Source organism: Mirounga angustirostris, unplaced genomic scaffold (genome assembly GCF_029215605.1).
Source record: "Mirounga angustirostris isolate CCGP_5_RB_7025 unplaced genomic scaffold, mMirAng1.0.hap1 SCAF_14, whole genome shotgun sequence".
NCBI classification, from domain to species: domain Eukaryota; kingdom Metazoa; phylum Chordata; class Mammalia; order Carnivora; family Phocidae; genus Mirounga; species Mirounga angustirostris.
The window spans coordinates 78,672,075-78,690,839 of NW_026991722.1; the positions used below are offsets into that span (position 1 = coordinate 78,672,075).

An 18,765-nucleotide genomic window follows, 5' to 3' on the forward strand; every position below is an offset into this window, starting at 1 on the left:
TCCAAAAGGCAAGGATAATGATGCTGATGGACATGATAAAAACAATAGCAACAACAGCTAACATTTAAGTAGCACTTCCTGTAAGTCCCCCCTGTTCTGAGACCTTCACATTTATGTTAATTCCTTTATGCGAATGAACTGTCAGTGCTTGCTAAGGTAGGTACAATTATTCATTTATTTTCGCTATTTTTTATTTTACAAATGAACACACCAAGGCAAAGAGAGGTTAAGTAACACACCCAAGGTCACACAGCCAATAAGAGGCAGGGCTGGGATTCGAACCCAGGCCCCATAGCTCTGCAGTCTGTGCTCAACCTCCAGAAGCATCTAGCAGCTCCTCCTCAGAGAACAGCTCTCCTAGTGGATAAGCAAGCAGTTTCCACAGTGGATTCCCTAGCACAGGATCAGAAAAGTCCGACTTTGTGCGCAAGAGCTCCAACGGAGCGTATTACCGTGTAAATACACAGAAAAAAGAAAAACAAAACACACATTTTCCACAATGGGAAACCATCGCACCATGATTTTGTTGACAAATTTCAATCAATCCTACTAACTGAGTGGTGTTTGTTTGCTCGTGGTGGTGGTCCTATGGTAATACAGGCCTGCTAAGGAGAAGAGAGGAATTCTTTCTGAGTTGGTTAACAATTGGTACGAATGGGGTACAGTGTGAGTGTTTCCTGATATCGTGGTAGAAAGCCAGCCTCATTCTACAAAGCCTTGCCTTGCTCTCCTGAAACACTGCCTGTCCCTCTTGGGAACTTGCCAGAACACCGGCGGTGTCTCTCTTTGGCACTTGAACGCCTCCCTCATAGGGTCGGAGCTCGCTCATATGGGTAAGCAGTCAGGAGCAGACATGGGGGGGAGGGGGACTTCCTGAGTCTGAATCCCAGGTAAACTCATCATTCCTTGTGCGATCTACTACTCACTTCACCAATTTAGAACAGAAACTGTTAACCAGCACGGATTCTGTCCCACGGGCGACGCTCGGCTGGAGAGAGTTTTGGTTGTCACAACTTGGGGGGAGGGTACATCTGCTGGGTAGGGGTCAGCGGTGCTACTCAGCATCCCACAGCACACAGGATGGCCCCCACGCCCAAGAACTGTCCAGCCCCCAACGTCAACAGCACCGAGTTTGAGAAACTCCGTTCTAGAAGCTTCCATTTCTTCATCTACCGAATTGAGTTTTAGAGCCTACGCCAGGGTAAGATGAAACAAGCTATGAAAATGCGAAGGGACAGAGCAGGGCATGCCTGGGATAAATGCTCTTATTCTTCCCATTTTAATTCAGCGATGTAGGAACAGAAACCCCCTCTTCGGGGCCGGATTTGGCAGCCCCCACTGGAGTCTGAGGTGGGAACAGAGGCTCTCAGAGGAAAGACCGTTTTGTTATTGTCTCTCTTCCAGCTCATCCGCCAGCCACCCCTGCCCTCCCCTCTCAGCCAAGCTCGGAGACTGGATGCAAAAGCCATTATTAAAAAATGAACATGAGTTGTTTTTTCCCCTTTTTGATCAAATAATCCAGTTTGCTGCCTCAGACAAATCATTATTCATATGGAACCTGCTTGTGCCATCCCAGGGGAGGAAGGCCAAATTGATTTAACATCTAATCCAGTTTGTACCTTCTGCTAACCCCAGTGGTACGCTAACTTCACCCTTGCAGGATGGGGAGGAAGGGGTGGGCGGGAGCAGCGGGGCAGAGGGAGACAGGAGGAAGTTAACCCAAGGAGCAGCTCTGCCAGGGAGTGGTGGCCATGCAGCGTGCCATTGTGGCACCCAGCCTGCCTTCTCCCTCAGCGGTGTGTCCCCTTCTTCCTCCCGCTCCTCATCATAACACCACCACCATCAAAAGGACAGCCACCTACTCTGTGCTGAGTGGGATCCCTGAGGACACCCTGTCCGAGAGACATCATGGCACCCATCCTACGACTGGGGAAGCTGAAGTTCGGGGAGGTTGAAGAACATGAGGAGACACCTAGGAAGTTCTAGAACCGCATCTCGGAGTCAGTTCTGCCTGTCTCCAAAGCCATAACCAACAGAGTAACAGGCGCGGGGAGGTAGGAAGGTGTTCAGAAGAGTTCTAGAGTTTTTCTTTTCCCATAAAGGTCCCCTGAGTGATAGTCCAGGCACCTTTGGGTTGCCTCGGTGTGGTGGTTGAAGGGTCAGCTGACCCAGGTTATGGCCCCATTTCTGAATTTTCTGGGGCTCACCGCTAAGCCCATCTGTCTGTCCCTCCTCTCTCAGGGCTTCAGGGGGGAGGTGGGCGATGTGGAAACAGCTTCTGACAGCCTCTGGAGGGGAAGGTACTGGGCATCCTAGGGTACCAGGCAGGGTCCTCTGGCCATGTCCCTCCTTTACATGGTGGCACCTTCTAGGTTGTCACCCTGAGCAGGCAAGTGGCAGATACGGGACTTGACTCCGGGTCTGTCTGGCTCCACGCTGGGGTCTCTTTCTATGGGGTGGCACCTCGCTTCTTCCCAGTGTTCTCGTGCCTTCTGCTCCTCATCAACACTTGCTCTCAGGAAGTGCCCTCAAGTGTCTGCTGAGGAAATGTCTTTCACCTGAAGAGAGAAAATAGCTTGAGGTGAGCTTCCAGGGAAGAGGTGGGAAGGCTAGGGAGAGAGGGCAGGCAGGAGGGCGTCTGTGCAGAAGGAGGGAAGGAGGGAGGGGAGGGAGGGAGAAGGAGGAAGGGACCCAGGGAGGGGGAGAGGAAGGAGAGGGGAGGGAAGAGAAGGGGACAGGAGGAGACATGTTTTCCTAAGGACGCTGTGAGAAGGACAAACAGCACCGATAGGAGTCCAGGCATCAGAGGGAGCCAGGGAAGGGCAGGGAGGCTCCCAGCTTTGCCCAGCCCAGCGGAGCGGAGCTCTGATGAGGGTCCCCAGCTGACGCAGCATCGTTCGGCACGTCAAGGGGCTGGCAGCTTGGGGAGGACCAAGAAACAGTACCAGTGTAGGGTTGGCGTTTTTCTGGTGGACCCCAGCATCCGGGCTGTGTGAGACCAGCCCTCAGGACCCTGCCAACAGCCCCTCACTGGCAGGTCATCACCGTGGAAAATCAGATTATTCTCCATGAGGGAGTGTGAGGCACCCTCTGGGGAATCCGGAACAACTGAGGGACACTAAACACGGGGCCCCCAAGCTGTGCAGGCAGGAACTCAGTGCAAATAATTAAGCACCTGTTCCGCATCAGCCCCCTTCTGGGCAGGGTGCATGTTCGCCTACTTAGTCGTCACCAAGAAGGCGGTGTTACCACCCCAGTTTTATGGGAGGAGACACTGAGGCCGAGGTCAGCCCTCAGGGGCAGAGCATGGAAGCGAGATGCTGCGGGGGCTCGGACCCTGGTGCTCCTCCGCCCGGCGGGGCCCACGAGCTCCCGGGGCTGGAAAACGGGGGCCTGGGCTTTGTGGTTCAGGAAGGAACAGCACCGAGGGAGTAATGGCACCCACAGGGCCTGCGGGGCGAGCCCTCTGCCTGAGAGCATGTGGGGGGGTGTACGGTTGTGTGTGTTTTGTCCGTGTGTGTGTGTTCGTGTTTGTGTTTCTATGTGTATTTGTTTGTGTTGCTCTGTGTGTGGGGGGGGCTTCCGTGCTTGGGTGTGTATTCGTGTGTGTGTTGGTGCCTGTTCATACGGGTAGTTTGTGCTCATGTTTGAATTTCTGCCTGTTATTTGCATGTGTTTCGTCTGTGTGCTCGTGTCTGTTTTCCATAGGCTTTTGTGTTTGTGTTTCTTTGTGTGTGTGTTTGTGCTCATGTGTGTCTGTGTGGGTGTTCGTGGGTATGTGAGCTTTGTGTTTGCTGTTCCGTGTGTGCGCGTTTCAGTTTGTGCTTCTGAGTGGGATGTGCGCGTGCGTGCGTGTGTGCGTGGGTGTGTGCGTGTGCGCGTGGGTGCGTGTGCGCGTGGGTGTGGGTGCGTGGGTGCATGGGTGTGTGGGTGTGTGCATGCGAGTGGGTGCGTGGGTGCGTGGGTGTGCACGTGTGCGCGTGTGTGCGTGGGTATGGGTGCGTGGGTGCATGGGTGCGTGGGTGTGTGCATGCGAGTGGGTGCGTGGATGTGCACGTGGGTGCGTGGGTGCGTGGGTGTGTGCGCGTGTGCGTGGGTGTGTGCATGCGAGTGGGTGCGTGTGTGCGTGTGTGTGCACGTGGGTGCGTGTGCGCGTGGGTGTGGGTGCGTGGGTGTGCACGTGTGTGCGTGTGCGCGTGGGTGCGTGCATGCGAGTGGGTGCGTGGGTGCGTGGATGCGCGCGTGTGTGCGCGCGCGTGGGTGTGTGCGTGCGCGCGTGGGTGTGTGCGGGCGCGCGTGGGTGTGTGGGCGCGCGTGGGTGGGCGCGTGCGTGGGTGTGTGGGTGCCTGTGTGCGTGCGTGTGTGGGTGCGTGGGTATGTGTGCGTGGGTGCGTGGGTGTGTGTCTTTTGCACAGCTGAGGTTGGCAGACGGAAGGGATTGCTGGTGTGGGAAGAGCCTGACCAACACGACCCGCGTGTGACCTGGACGGGGCGGGGGCGCCACGGAAGCTCTGTCGGGGCCTCCGTCCTCCGAGTACAGGGCCTGGGCAGCCCGGGGCTCCTGTCTCCCCGGCATCGGCCTCGTCACCGCCAGGGCCTGCGTCCGTCCCACCGGGCCGGCGCGGGCTGCCTGACCGCCCTCTCTTCCTGTCCTTGCCAGTTGTCCGTCCACCCAGAGCCGCCGGGGAGAACCGCGCTCAGTCTGTGCGACGGTGTCTTCAGGCCTGCGACGGGCACAACCTGCCCGACCAGCACGTATCGCTCTCTCGCAGCCTCCCGCCCCTGCTCAGATTCCAGGCCTGCGTCTCCCTCTGGGCCCTTGAATAATTCAGACAGGAGGATCCCACTGCAGACCCAGCCGGTCTAGCGACGGAGGGCGTGAGGCGGAGGGTGGGATGCACCATATGGAACGTGTCCCTGGAGCTCTGGGTGACAGAGCCCCCCATCACCAGCCTGGGTCTTGTAGCAAAACCCGCCAACTCTGCCTGGGATGTCACTGGTCGATTCTGGCAGCAGATGGGCCCTCCTGACCCCTGACACGCCCCGGAGCAGAGGATCCGAGGAGGGGACAGAGTGAAGTTGACAGGACCCACTCTCTGAGCTGGGGGCATTTTGCAGAGAAAGCGAGAACCACTTGCAGGAAGATACTTCTCCATCTGCCGCGGTATCCACAGGCCTGGAAGGTCCCTGGCGGCATCCAAACAAGAAAGCAGCAGGCCGCTCGGTCGCTGACCCTCGCTTGAGAGAGGGTTTCTGGACAAAAACATGCAGGAATAGGCTGGTGCCAGCCTGCCTGCCCACCGGGGGCCCTAGCCAGAGTCAGACTTGTAGGAAAACTGCACTGCCTGGATTCGGGTCCGTCCCAAAGTGGACCCTGAGACAAGGATTGGGGGCCAAGTAGTTTATTGGGAGGGCGGGCCCCAGGAAGGGTGATGAGGATGGGGGAAAGAAAGGGAAGGAGGATAGCCATTTAGAGGCACATAAGAGGCTGAAGGCAGTCTGGGAGGCTCCAGAGCACTGAGCCACCATTTCCCATTCGTCGTGGGCACGTTAGGGACGCTGAGCAGGGGTCAGGGACAAGCAGAGAGAGGCATGTGCTTGAGGTAAGATGCCACTGGCACAAAGGGACTGGTCCCCTGAAGCTGCAGGTGGCCTCGCTGTGACCAAGAGGCCATGGAGCATCCATGGAACAGGGCCACCATTCGCAGACCTTGCTCGTGCATTTGCTTGCTTGTCTTCTGTCCTCTGAGACACCCAACTCGGCCTCGGCTCGGGGTCCTTCCCCAGTCTGGGCCTCAGCTCTGAGAGAACGTTCCATGCTTCCCCACCCCCACATAGGCCCCCTCTAGAGTAGGATTTCTCTACTCCTAGTGGCATTTGGGGTCGGGTGATTCTCCGTGGCGGGGGCTGCCCCATGCACCGCAGGAAATAGTATGTTAGCCCGTTTGGGCTGCTATAACCAAGCGCCGTAGACTGGGGGGGGGGGGGGGGGCTTCTAAACAACATAAATTTATTTCTCCCTGTTGTGGAGGCTGGAAGCCTGAGACCGGGGTGCCAGCAGGGTGTATCATGTGACCGAAAGAGCAAGGGAGCTCTCTGCGGACTCCGTTTCTAGGGACACTAATCTCATTCACGAGGGCTCCGTGCTCCTGACCTCATCATCTCCCCAAGGCCCCCCCTCCGAATCCCATCTCCTTGGGGAGTTCGGATGTCACCGTTAGATGCCGGGGGACACACACATTCAGTCCTCGGCAGACAGGTACTGCTAACACCTGCTGGGAAAGGAGCTCAGCTTCAAAGGCATTGTTTCATTTAATGCCTTACATGAACTTTGTGTGATTGGGAAGATCATCTCTCTCCAGTTACAGCTGAAAGCCAAAGTTTAGAGATCGGGAGTTACTTCCCCGCAGATTGAATGAGCAAATATAAGAGACGTCTCCGTGGCAGATATGATGACCTATTGATTCACTTACATCAGGGGGTCAGCAAACTTTTTCTGCAAAGGGCAGAGAGTGAGTAAATATTTTAGGCTTTGTGGACCAAGAGGCAAGATGGAGACTATTGTGTAGGGACTGATCTAACCAGTTTAAAGGGGTTCATTTAAAAATGTAAAAACCATTCTTAGCTTGCAGAAGCCTGGATATGGGCTCCTGGGCTCCCGTTTCCCTGCCCTTGACCTGAGGTGGAGGCAGTGAGAGAGATGATTGTTTCTCAGAAGGCACTCAGTTGGGATTTGGAAATAAAGGTGGACCCCAGATTTAAAAAGGAGGGACCAGCAACCTCGTATATAAGGGGAGCCTTGCTGCTCCCTCCGAACCATCCCTTTCTAATCTTCTCACCCCTGCCCAGAGCTTTCCGTGTTCTGACTTAGAACTGAACAAACAGGTGGGTTGGGGCCACGGAAGGTGGGTAGGTGGCTTTGGGTCCCAGGGCTGCGCATGCCTGTGTGTGTTGGGGGCAATGCAGGAGAGCGTGGGGGCCATTGCTCCTATCAGATCCACAAGGGGCACAGCCTCCCACCACGTGGGCAAACCCATTGCAGACTCAATCCCCTGGCAATTGAATTTGCCTTTTGATGCCTTACATGTTTTCCCAGATCCACTCTTCGGCCAGTTGATGTTCTGGGATTAAAACTGGGCTGGAGGCATTTACAAATAAAGGAAACGCGGAAGCCTGGACAGTGCGTAAACGTTTTCTTTGTCTAAGGGTGCTAACCACGCGGATCGAGAGGCCTCCTACCCGAGTCCGTTGAATCAACACTGTTTGTCTAAACTTCAATCCTGGGGCAGCTCCCATGACAGACAGAGGCTGGTGCAGCTTCTCTGATTTGCCACCTTTGGGGACTCCAGAGCCAGCTAGATGTTTCCTGGTCTATTCTGACTGTAGATGGGGTCACTGGGCAGACAGAACAAACTCAGCACCAGCAACCCCTGGGTGAGGTGGTCATTCAGAGGAAGGGTACTGTTTCCTCCTTTCCTTGGGTCATCCTGGTATAACTAAAAACAACCAGGCAGGTGTTATGAGACTAGGCTCCCAGGCACCATCCTGATCCCTCACTCCAGAGTGATGTGGTACAGTGACCAGACCTCTCTTCTCCTCACTCTTCCCATCTATAAAATGGGAACAAACACTCCATCGTATTGGGTGCTCTTTTTCAGTTAGCCCATGGATTTTGATCAGCACAGACCTCTGCTGAATTTTGGATACAGATGAGCTTAAACTCGAGGTTGGAGTGATTTAAAGACTATCAAAGACCACACAACTAAAGGTGGCAAGAGATGGGGAGAAGAATCTGGGTTTTCTGACTCCCACGCCAATGCCCCTTCCACTGGAAGAAGTAGAAGGATGCCTTTCGTCTGCTTGCCTGCCAAGTCCGTGTTGAGTGTCCAAAGCAGGTACACGCAGGCTGCCGTGTGGAGCCATGGCATGTCCAAGGATGTTGCACTAGACAGACAGCATGAAGTTTTAGGGAGGCAGAAGACTAGACTCTGGAGCCTCACTCACTGCCTTGGTCCAAATTTGGGCTCTGCTATGACTAGCTGGGGGAGCTTGGACAAGTGAATGAACTTCCCTGTGCATCATCTTCAGCATCTGTAAAAGGGGGTGATAATGGCAGCTGACTTTCCAGGGCTGTAAGGATGTCATGAATCTGTCCATGGAAAGCCAGGCATGAGCCATTCTGTAAATATTATCCTTGCTGTGGCTCCTATTCTTTGTCAAGTGGGGATTTCTTCAGGGATCGAAGAAATCTTTCCCCCTGCAGAGGCCAGGTTTGGATGCCCGTGTTCTAGAGACAGGCAGAGAGGGATGTAGGTCGTGAGCCCCCCCAAATGCTAAACTCCCCCTCTCCTCTACCCTCCACCATCCCTATGGAACCCCAAAGACTTGGCACCTTTTCCAGGCACAAAAATCTCAGCATGAGAATCTCCTCCGCCAAAAAAAGAATTCTAACAGTCACACAGATATTGACAAGCAACTGACCCAGAGGGAAAGCCCAAGTTACTCCCGAAAGGCACAGAGCATTATCTGAGCCATTTTTTCATAGTGAGAGTTTATTTCCTTTTCTATTGAATAAGATACCATTGCTCAGCCTACTTAAGGGTGGTTTTCTTCCCATTGACTCATACCACAAGAGAACTTGGCATCTGAGGCCGCCCAGGTTTTCTATAAGGAACAAGAAGGCGGCAGAGAGGGTAAGAGAGGAGGCTCCAGGCTGGGTGCAATCAGCTACCGTCACCCAGCTCACAAGCACTGAAAGTCTCGCCAGTGGCCACAGGGAGAGAAGGCAGTAGAAGGGCCTGCCTTGCATCCCACTCTGCAGCCCCATGGCCTGCCCATCCAACTCCCAGACCAGTCTGTACCATATGGACCTGGGTTTGAATAACTGCATCCAGCTTTTCATTACTCCAAGTCACTTACCTGGTTTCATTTTTCACTGCCAGGTGAATGATTCCTTGGGGAAATCAATGACCTACTAGCCCTACAAAGCCTGGGAGAGGTGTGTTAGGGGGAGAATGGAAAGGAGTCTGTGTAAACCAATCTAGAAAATTGCCATGCTAAGTACAAAAGGGAAAAAGCAGAAGCAACTTAAATGTCCAACAATAGGGGATCGGTGTAGGGGATGGTTTTAGTCAGTGTGTTCTGATACGGGCTCAGTTCCATGGCAAGTATCAGGCAGTAAGATCGTTGTGGGAAATACCAAACATGTGCCTTGGTTTGGCGCTTGCATGATTGAACACAGTGACGTGTCAGCCACTCACTAACCTGCCAGTCTTCTCATCTGTTCTGATTCCTTTCTCTCCTCTGTTCTGTATTGCAGGGAGCTGATCCCTGCAAACCACATTAGTGTCCCTTGGTTTCCAGTTAGTTTCAGCCAATGGTGGGGACACCAGCGAAATACCGGAGGGTGGGATTAAGGGGGGAGCCATGACACACCGTGTTTTGGGAGGCATCTCGGGGAGGCAGTGGCTCTGTCTTCTCCATGACTCCGGCACCCACAGGACAGCCTCTCCTTCCGTGGTCCCAGTTCCCTCTGGACAGCCCCTGGAGGAAGGAAGACCAAGGGAAGAGGAGCGGCTGACTCTATTGCAGGCTGGGTTCTCTGGGGAATAGACTCCAAGACAGAATTTAGGATAAGGATATCTATTAAGCAGTTTCTTTAGAATCAACACCCAAGGAAGATGGGGTATGCTTATTACCTAGAGGGACTGATGTGAGGAAAGGTATTTTAGTAATAGACAAAATAAAAATGCTGAATTTTAGTGTGGGCCAAATATGACTCGAGGCACGTCTACAAGACCTAGCTTTGTAGAGTTTGCCAAATTCTAGGTGAATGAACCAGGGCTGGGGATTGGCTGTTAGTGAAAGGAAGCCCCAGTTAATAGTGGTGTTAAAAGGAACGAATGGGATCCAGAAGAATAGATGTGGGTGGTATCATGTCAGGGACCCAGGTTCCTTCCATCTTTTTGCTCCTCCAGCACAGCCCTCATCCACAGATCCATCTCATGTTTCAATATGGTGGCCTCCATGTTCCAGGGCACGTGATGAAGGAAAGGAAAAGAAAGGCCAAAGACCATGCATCAGCTGTCTCTTAGGATGGGTCCCGGAAGCTGCTACTGGGCACTCCTCTTTACACTGAAGTGGCCAAAACTGAGTCATAGGACCACATTTAGTTGCAGAAGTGCCTGGAAAGTGTGATGTCTATTCTAGGAAGTTGTGTGTTTCGATAGAACTTCTCATACAGCGCTATTCAAGAAGGTGAAAATGGATTTTAGAAAGCAGCCAGCAATCCTTGCTACAGGACATGCATATTGCATGCACCATCTAATTCAGTTCTCATAAGAATCCTAAAAAGAGGATGATTCCCATTATATGGATAAGCAAAAGGGGCCCAGAGGCACCAAACTGATATGGTGGATTCTTAACAGCACCAGTTTCAACCTCCTTTCTCAAGGTCTCTGTTAGCTACAGGCAATGTATTCAACTCACCGGGGGTTAATGTTTCCATTTCTTTGGAGTTCCAGGAACAATATGTAGGCAAGATGGCCAGGCCCTCCTGGCTGACCTTGCTCTCTCTCCCAGCAGCACTAGGGCTTTGTACGCTTTGTAGCTCTGTTTGTTTTGCAATTACCGTGGGTTAAGGGCCCTCTGACATTTTTACAGCGGGTAAGGGGAGGCACCAATCCTCACCCCTCCCCTTGATTCTTTGATTGTCATTTCCTCTACCTTTAAAAGAAAATTGTATAATGGCCATCACTTAGGCACCTTTCCAAAGTACTTGAACTACATTAATGCAAAGGGCCCTGTGAGGAAGTAGCCCCAGATGTCACTTGCCAAGTTAGGAAGAGGAAAAAGAGGATTCAGAGCTCCCTTTACTGAGATCCCGTCACTGAACAGTGCCACATGGGGGCATGAATTGTGGTTATATTGCCCATTCTGCAGAACCCAGAGCCAACTCAAACAGTATCAAAGTTGTTAATGAGATTTGGCCCCATTAGGCTCATGTAAACACTGGTAACAAGACTTCAAACCTCTGTTAAATATATATATATATATTTACATTATAAATATATATATAAGATATATATATTTAAATATATAATATAAATATATATTTTATGTGTATTTATATATAAATATAATAATAACAATATAAATATATATTATATATTATATAAATAAATAAAATTAATATATATAATAATGTAATATATGTAATAAAATATATCATATATTTATATATAAATAAAATAATAAAAAATAAATAAAATAAATAAATCTATAAAATATAAATATATATATTATATATTATATACACACACATATGTACATACATATATATGTGCGTGTGTGCATGAGTGTGTGTGCACGTGTGTGTGTGTATTCGTGAGAATGTGAGCAGTTGAAAGAGACTAACCATACTTTTACATCTGTCCCTCGTGGGGCTGATCTGGGAAAGGTGTTGGTCTAAATTGGGGGTGGAAGGTGACAAAGGTAGTGTTATCACTTGTTGAGTGACAAATCAATAATCCGTCTGCTGCTTCTGCAGGACTAGCATTCTCTCAGCTTTCTGGGGAGAAAGCTTTTTCTGGGGGGGATCCTTTTTGTCTAATTTTTTTTTCTGGGGAACTGCCTCGTCTTGCGCTCCGTCCACGTGGTTTGGGCAAGGTTGATTCTCTTCCCTTCAGCTTGGCTAACTGGCATCCTCCACTCCGCTGGTTCTAGTGCTCAATGCAAGGAAGGGCATATGATTCAAGTTAGTTCAATAAGATTCAGTCCCAGAACAGTGGCTACAATTGTAGGGGAAGAGGGGAAGCAGGCTCTGAGGATACCCGACCTTATCCCCCCACTCCCAGTACTGACTGGCCCCACTTCCTACCTCAAGCACTTGAGATGCTCCATCTGAGGATTTTCTCTAATGCTCTCAGACCTTGCATGGGGCAGACAGAGGTGCTGTGCGGTCAGTGCCCCGGGCAGCACAATCACAGATGGGTGCTGGAGAATCAGTATCTCATCTCCCTTGTCCCTGGAACAGGGCATGTGCTCTGAACTATCTCCCTGCCGCCCCCACCCCCGAGGTCCCTAGTGAGGTGTGGTCTCTATGGTCTCACAGGGGTCCCAGTGGGATTGAACATTAATTGCCCACGGTGATAACCTGCTCAGGAACGCACCTCCCTTCCCTTCCCTCCTCATGTTCCCATTCCCGTTTCAGAGTTTTCAAGGGATGACTTCCCAAATAAATCATCTCTTCTTGAATCCTGTCTCGGTGTCTGCTTCTGAGGGAACCCAGCCTAACACAATAAAGCAAGGACCTACCTGAAAAAGCAGTCAACACAGAAGAGGTAGTGCAGAGAAAGAGAGAGAGAGAAACATTTTCGATGGCATCATGTTGGGCTGCTGGATCCAGCCATGCCTGAAGGTTAAATCACCCTCCGATGTGCCCTAAGGGAAAACATGGAGGAACTGGGATTCCAAGGTCTCTGTTGTGATTCTTGTCATATTTCCTTTCCACACTTCCCTAGATGGCTCCAGGTGTCTATCCCCACGGTATTTCTAGAGCCCAGTGACATGCATTCATTCCAAGGTCTGCTGGACCTTATAACTGAGAGAAGGTTAAAGCTACCAGGGTGTCACACAGTTCAAATCCTTCACTGCAATTTCATGCAAAGAACCTTCTGGCAGCTTCCTTTTCACTGCTGTGCTCTTGTCTGCCAAGCCAGTCTCAGGCCTGGGCATCCCCCAGGAGATGTTAACTCATCTCCCTTATCTGCTTGACTGACTGTCATCTTGACACATCACTGAGCTGGTGATGAAGCCCTTAATTAGTACATGTCTCCAGGGCTCCCATTTTGCCACCTCTTCTTCCATTTGTCCTCCCCGCACCTCTCTCCTCCCCGTCTCTTTACCGTGTCCGAAGAGGAACCCCCACCTGCTACTTCGCAATGCTGTTCCTTTGACTTTCAGAACCTCCACTCACTGTCACGGGGCCAGAGCCATCTGCACTCACTGCAGACCGGGCTCAAAAGGGAGCACCTTGAAGTGGGGTTATCCCATCTCCCACCCCCCGCCTCCGATTCCCCCCTTGAAAGACGCCTGGGATGCCCAGTATGCAAATGAGGATACAGGTACACTTACCAGTTTGGGCCTCAGGGCGAGACCTGGTTCCAGTCCTAGCTCAGTTGCTTACCAGCTGGGTGAGTTTTTAGCCTTTCAGTTTTCATTGTCCTATAACATAAAGGGAAGAATGCTGACTTTCTTTTTGACTGTTGAAGAATATTCCATTGTGTGTGTGTATGTGTACGTGTGCGTGTACATATATATGTAGATGCGCATATTATTCGGTGGTAAACAAGAAGGAAACCCCACCATTTGCAACAACGTGGATGAACCTAGAGGACATTACACTGAGTGAAATAAGCCACACAGAGAAAGACGAAAATGGTATGATCTCATTTCTATGTGGAATCTAAAAAAAAAAAAAAAAAAGTTGAATTCATCAAATGGGGAGTAGAGTAGTGGTTGCCAGGAGCTGGGGGCTGGAGGAAATAGGGGAAGTGTTGGTCAAAGGGCACCAACTCTTCAGTTATAAGATGAGTAAGTCCTTATCAAATATACCACCTGGAGACCTGGTTTCTTTGAATGACTCCCAATTTCCAAAGAAAAAAAAAGTCCATGTTGTCTGTGTGCTGTTGGTAGTGGAAGAACCACATGGAAAGGAGGATTGTCATCGGCATGATCTCATTCAGTGAAGGGGTCAGTCAATGAGATAACCCCTATAGAAGTCCATGGAGTAGGGCGCCTGGGTGGCTCAGTTCGCTAAGCGACTGCCTTCGGCTCAGGTCATGATCCCAGAATCCTGGGATTGAGCCCCGCATTGGGCTCCCAGCTCAGCGGAGAGCCTGCTTCTCCCTCTGGCCCTCTCCCCTCTCATGCTGTTTGTCTCTCTCAAATAAATAAAGAAAGAAAGAAAATCTTAAAGAAAAAAAGAAAAGAAGTCCATGGAGTAAATGCTCAGTAAATACTTATTACTATTATTGTAATATCAGTTGCTGTTGTTGAATGGGTCGTACTTTGTAAATTGTAAACTACCACTTAATTTAATAATAAATACATTAACGAATATTTATTAAGTATTAACTAAGGGCTAAACATTGAGGATTCTGGAATACATAAGTTGGACCAAGTCCCTGTCCTCATGGTGTTTACATTCTGGTGCAGAACTATCCACTAGAATTGTCTATGATGATGGAAATGTCCTGTACGTGCACTGTCCAATATGGTAGCCACTTTCCCCTTGTGACTACCGAGCTATCGAAATATTGCTGCTGTAACCAATGAACTGGATTTTAAATTTTTATTTGATTTGAATTAATTTTAGTTAAATTTAAATACCCACCTTTGGCCAGTGGCTACTGTATTAGTACAAGTCTAGTGGATGGAAATATACAGTTATTTGCAAGTTAAAAGTTAACATCGAATTTAGTAACCAATGAATTAGCAATGACCTATTGAGTTTCCACAAAGTGAGTATCCACAGAGCGCTAAGCATTGAGGGTTCAGTGTTCCATAAGTTGGGCAAAGTGCAAGCTCTGAAGATAGGATATCGAAGCTAAAACCCAAATGGGATGGACATCATTTTGTCTTGTGATAGTCACGTCCTGTATGAGCCGCAGGAAAGCATTCTAGGCAGAAGGATCAGCAAGCACAAAAGCTGTGAGGTGGGAGCAAGCCTGGGTTGTGAGAGGAGCATTACAAAAGGCAAGAGAGGGTGAACCAAAGTGAGAGGGGGCATGAGCATGGAATGATATCAAAACACACAGGGACAGATTGTGGCAAGGCATTTAGATTCTACTGGGGCTCTGTGGGAATCCACTGGGGGCTTTGCATGGGGGAATGACATGATGAGAATAATCTGCATAAAAAGTCCCCTGGCTACTCTATCAATGAATCTCCAAAATGAATGTCCAAAACCTAGAATAGATAGAGATCAACAGTTGAAAAGTTCTTAGGGTCATCGAGGTATCAGATAATGACTTACTAGCATGCTTACAAAGTATTCAGCACGCTATCTGGCACAAAACAGGTATTTAAAAAATAACTATGGTTATTTTGGAGACTACTGGCTTCCCACGATGGAAACAATAGTTTATGCTAGCCAGTCAATCTGTCAAAGTAGAGTATTCATGAAACACTGTTATGGATCTTGAGTTCAAGGGCTTCTGGAATCAAGTTAAAGTCTCCTCCTTTAAATAATTCTGACACAACTGGAGAGAGAAGTCCGATGTTCTGCAAACAACCAAGCAGATCCCCAGCTAGGGCATGAGCAATAGCTGGAAGACATGAATCCTCCTTGCAGGCTCTCCTAGCTCAAAGAAAAGAAGCTGCTAAGAAAGACATTCCCCTACTCATCCCCCCCCAAAGAATGCTCCTTTTGGAAACGATTGCTGAGTTTTTTCCATTTGGAAAGCATTGATGCATCTTCCAGAAGGAGATGAAGCCTGAGCACACACAGATGGGCAGCCCTGCCATTTCCTCAAGGGGAGGAGGAGATGCGTATGGATGTGTCCCAAACACAATGAATGGAGTTTTTTCTGGGCAGAGTGGGGGCGCACTGGGAATGGGGTACTGGAGGTCATTAAGCCTCTTGAGTTAAGGAACCATCTGTAGCGTGAAATGCTACATCCTGTCATGAGGAGACTAAATGGTCAGGGGCTGCTGCCAACAACCTATGCTTCTCACCCCTCTGCTCCCCGCCAACCACCACCATCTTGAGCTCTTCCATGTCCAGGAGTTAGAAGGCATTCTCTGCGACACTGGCTGAAGGCAATAATTTCTCCAGTTAAACCATAAAACCAGATGCTAAATACATAATATGGACAAAAAGGGGGACAAAACAAAGGAGAGATCATTCGGCAGTTGCATGACTCTGGGGAGTGACAAACCCATGCCTTGCTGTACTCAACCTCCATTAATTACCCTTCATGTGTTGCTTTTTTTTTTTTTAAACCACCCCTGACCATGAATGGAAAATGAAGACTTTTTTCCTGTTTCCCACATTGAGAGACAATGGCACCGCTCGCTCGCCCCGTGCGGACCGTGTGACTTTGGCCAAACAAGATTTGCGATGTCTTTCAGTCTTAGCAGCTATCTTGGAAAATGCGGGGATATCCTATCTATGTTAAAAGTCTGTTGTAAAGATCAGTGAGAACATGTGTGTAAGAAGTTGAGCACAGCGCAGGCATACAGTGGGGCTCAGTGAGACTTGGGCACCCCATGCATTATGTGCATTAATATAGACTAGCGGGCACCTGGGTGGCTCAGCCGGTGAAGAGTCTGCCTTTGGTTCAGGTCACGATCCCGGGCTCCTGGGATTGAGCCCTGCCTTGAGCTCCCCACTCAGCAGGAGTCGGCTTCTCTCTCTCCCTTTACCCCTCTTCCCTGCCCGTGCTCTCCCTCTCTCCCTCTCTCAAATAAATAAATAAGATCTTAAAAAAAAAAAAAAAATGTCAGAATAGCAAGTATTCCATCAGTGACTAGAGCAATGCCTGCCACATTCCAGGCCATGGTGCGTGTGGTACTGAGTTGAACGTTTACAGCTGCCTAAAGACCCATCTTTCAAGGGTAATGCATTTTCAGAGCAGAGAACAGGGTCCCAGAGAATTAAGCTAACAGGGGCAACCTCGCCTTTGTGCAATGCTTTCTAAACCGGAGTCACACAGATTGGAGTCTGAACCACAGCTCAGCCATTTTAGCATCTGGAGAGCCTCAAACAACTCTCCTAGAGATTCCCAGTTATGTGTTGCTGAAGTGGGGATAATAACACACATTATCTTGTGGTGCTGCGCCTTAATCTTAATCTGGTGTTTTATAGAGCCAACTGGAATGGTGGCTGCCACGGTCATTGTTATTAATATAAAATTCATGTTGCAGCAATAGAATTATTAGCGTTAATAATAATAGCGATGCCCACAGAATATTTAGTTAGCATCGATGCAACTTGGTGCGAGATCCAAGAGTAAGGGGTGCTTGCGTAGAAGATTACTATCAGCTCTATGCATTGATCCATCCAAAAAAATAGTTATTTATTCTACTGTGTGCCAGACACCAGCCGAGGACCTGGGGATGCACAGTAAATATGACAGATGAGATCCCTGGTGTCCTGGAACGTCATAAAGGAAAGATTTGGGAAACAGACAATAAACAGACAAACAGTTAAGGGTATACATGTTGAACATGGCAAGTGGTAATCAGTTCTAAGAAGAAAAACTGCAAGGTCAGGAGAAAGAGTGATGGGCGGTCAGATAGAGGTGTGTTGTCAACAGGTGGTCAGGAAAGGTCTTTCTGATAAGGTGACATTTGGGCAGAGACCTCGAGGAAGTGGGGGAGTGGCCTTGCGGATATGTCCGGAGGAGCAGCAAGTGCAAAGGCCCTGAGGCTGGAGGAAAGAGAAAGGAAACTGAGTAGGGTGGAGGATGAGCGGACAGGCTCTCACACAGTGCCATGCACGCTGTGGAGTAGGTGCACCATTGCGGGGTCAGCCTCAGAACGCGGCTTGGGGGCACCATGCATCCGAGCTGTTGTGCTGAGAAAACGCAGTTTTTATTTTCATACATTTGGGGAGTCCAACCAGTGGGTCTTCTGGTCCCCCTGGAAGTCACACCCGAGACATCTGCTAGAAATGGTCACGTTGAGACGGTAGGCGCCAGAACCCTGGCCACAGTCCCTGGCACATGGCCTTTCTGCAAGGCGTGTTAGGCGGATCTTTGGGAGGGTTTCTTCCCCGTGGCTTCCCTGGGACAAGATGCCAACAGCTCCCCGGGCTCACTCCCTGGGCTGCATCATCAGTGACGTCTGGGGCCAGAGAGCCCCAATTAGCAGCCTTCTGCTGCCCAGATGGTTGGGGGACACAGGAAGACAGAGGGGTCAGCGGCTTGGGTGGCTTTCCTGGAGTACAGCCCCTGTCCCTGCTCAGCAGGCGAAGGCCACATTTGGCCAGGGAGTAACTGCTTCCATTCCCAGCACTGTGACTCACCACCTTCCAGAAGCTGAGAATTCCCTTAGAAAACCAAAGGTCTGAGGTGTGCAGAAAAGGATAATTGGATGGAATGTGTCCTTGCCTCATGCGAAGGGCACTGCCAGGGGCTTGGGGCCCAGAATCACAGGAATGTCCTCAGTTGCACTCAGTGCAGCTGGGCAGCTTTGTCCCTAAGTCATGTCCAGCTAAAGGCTCTTAAAGATGCCTTCACAAGGTGACAGAGCTGAGGGTCCTGGGCATTTGCACAGTGCCGGCTCTGGCCATTATGCTGAGTTATTTACTTACATATGGGCTTTCCCTGAATGTCCACACAAGACCTCTGAGGGAGGAATGATGATTATGACGCCTCCTTTCTGCAGAGAAGGACACTGAGGCCCAGAGAGGTTAAGCAATGGCCTATAAGTCACACATCTATTAAAGACAGAGTCAGGACTTGAACTTCAGTGGTCTGAATACAGAGCCCATAACCTTTATATACTCCAACACCACTCCCCAGTCTCTCTTTGTCCCAGTCGTGAAGACTAGGGGACAGTACATCTCATGGGAAGGGTCAGATAGGAACTATTTTTGGCTTTGCCAGCCATGTAGGCTCTGGACAGCTATAGGGCTCTGGTGTCATTGGGCAAAACTGCCACTGACAATATGGGGTGGATGTGAGGCTGTACTCCAATAGAACTTTATCTACAAAGGTAGGCAGAAGACAAGGTTTGACCCATGGACCATGGTTTGCC

The 18,765-nt window shown here is 50.1% G+C and overlaps 1 long non-coding RNA gene across 1 annotated transcript in view; it reads right to left on the bottom strand.

Moving 5' to 3' along the window:
* Window positions 1-106: 106 nt before the first annotated feature.
* Window positions 107-18,765, bottom strand: part of LOC135362452 (uncharacterized) — a 29,364-nt gene continuing 10,705 nt past the window's right edge. Inside the window, exons 2-6 of the long non-coding RNA XR_010407186.1 lie at window positions 13,135-13,224; window positions 12,316-12,441; window positions 11,879-12,025; window positions 9,436-9,543; window positions 107-2,558 (exon numbers count right to left, since the gene is read on the bottom strand). This is a non-coding gene — a long non-coding RNA (uncharacterized LOC135362452). The remainder of the gene's footprint in view (window positions 2,559-9,435; window positions 9,544-11,878; window positions 12,026-12,315; window positions 12,442-13,134; window positions 13,225-18,765) is intronic.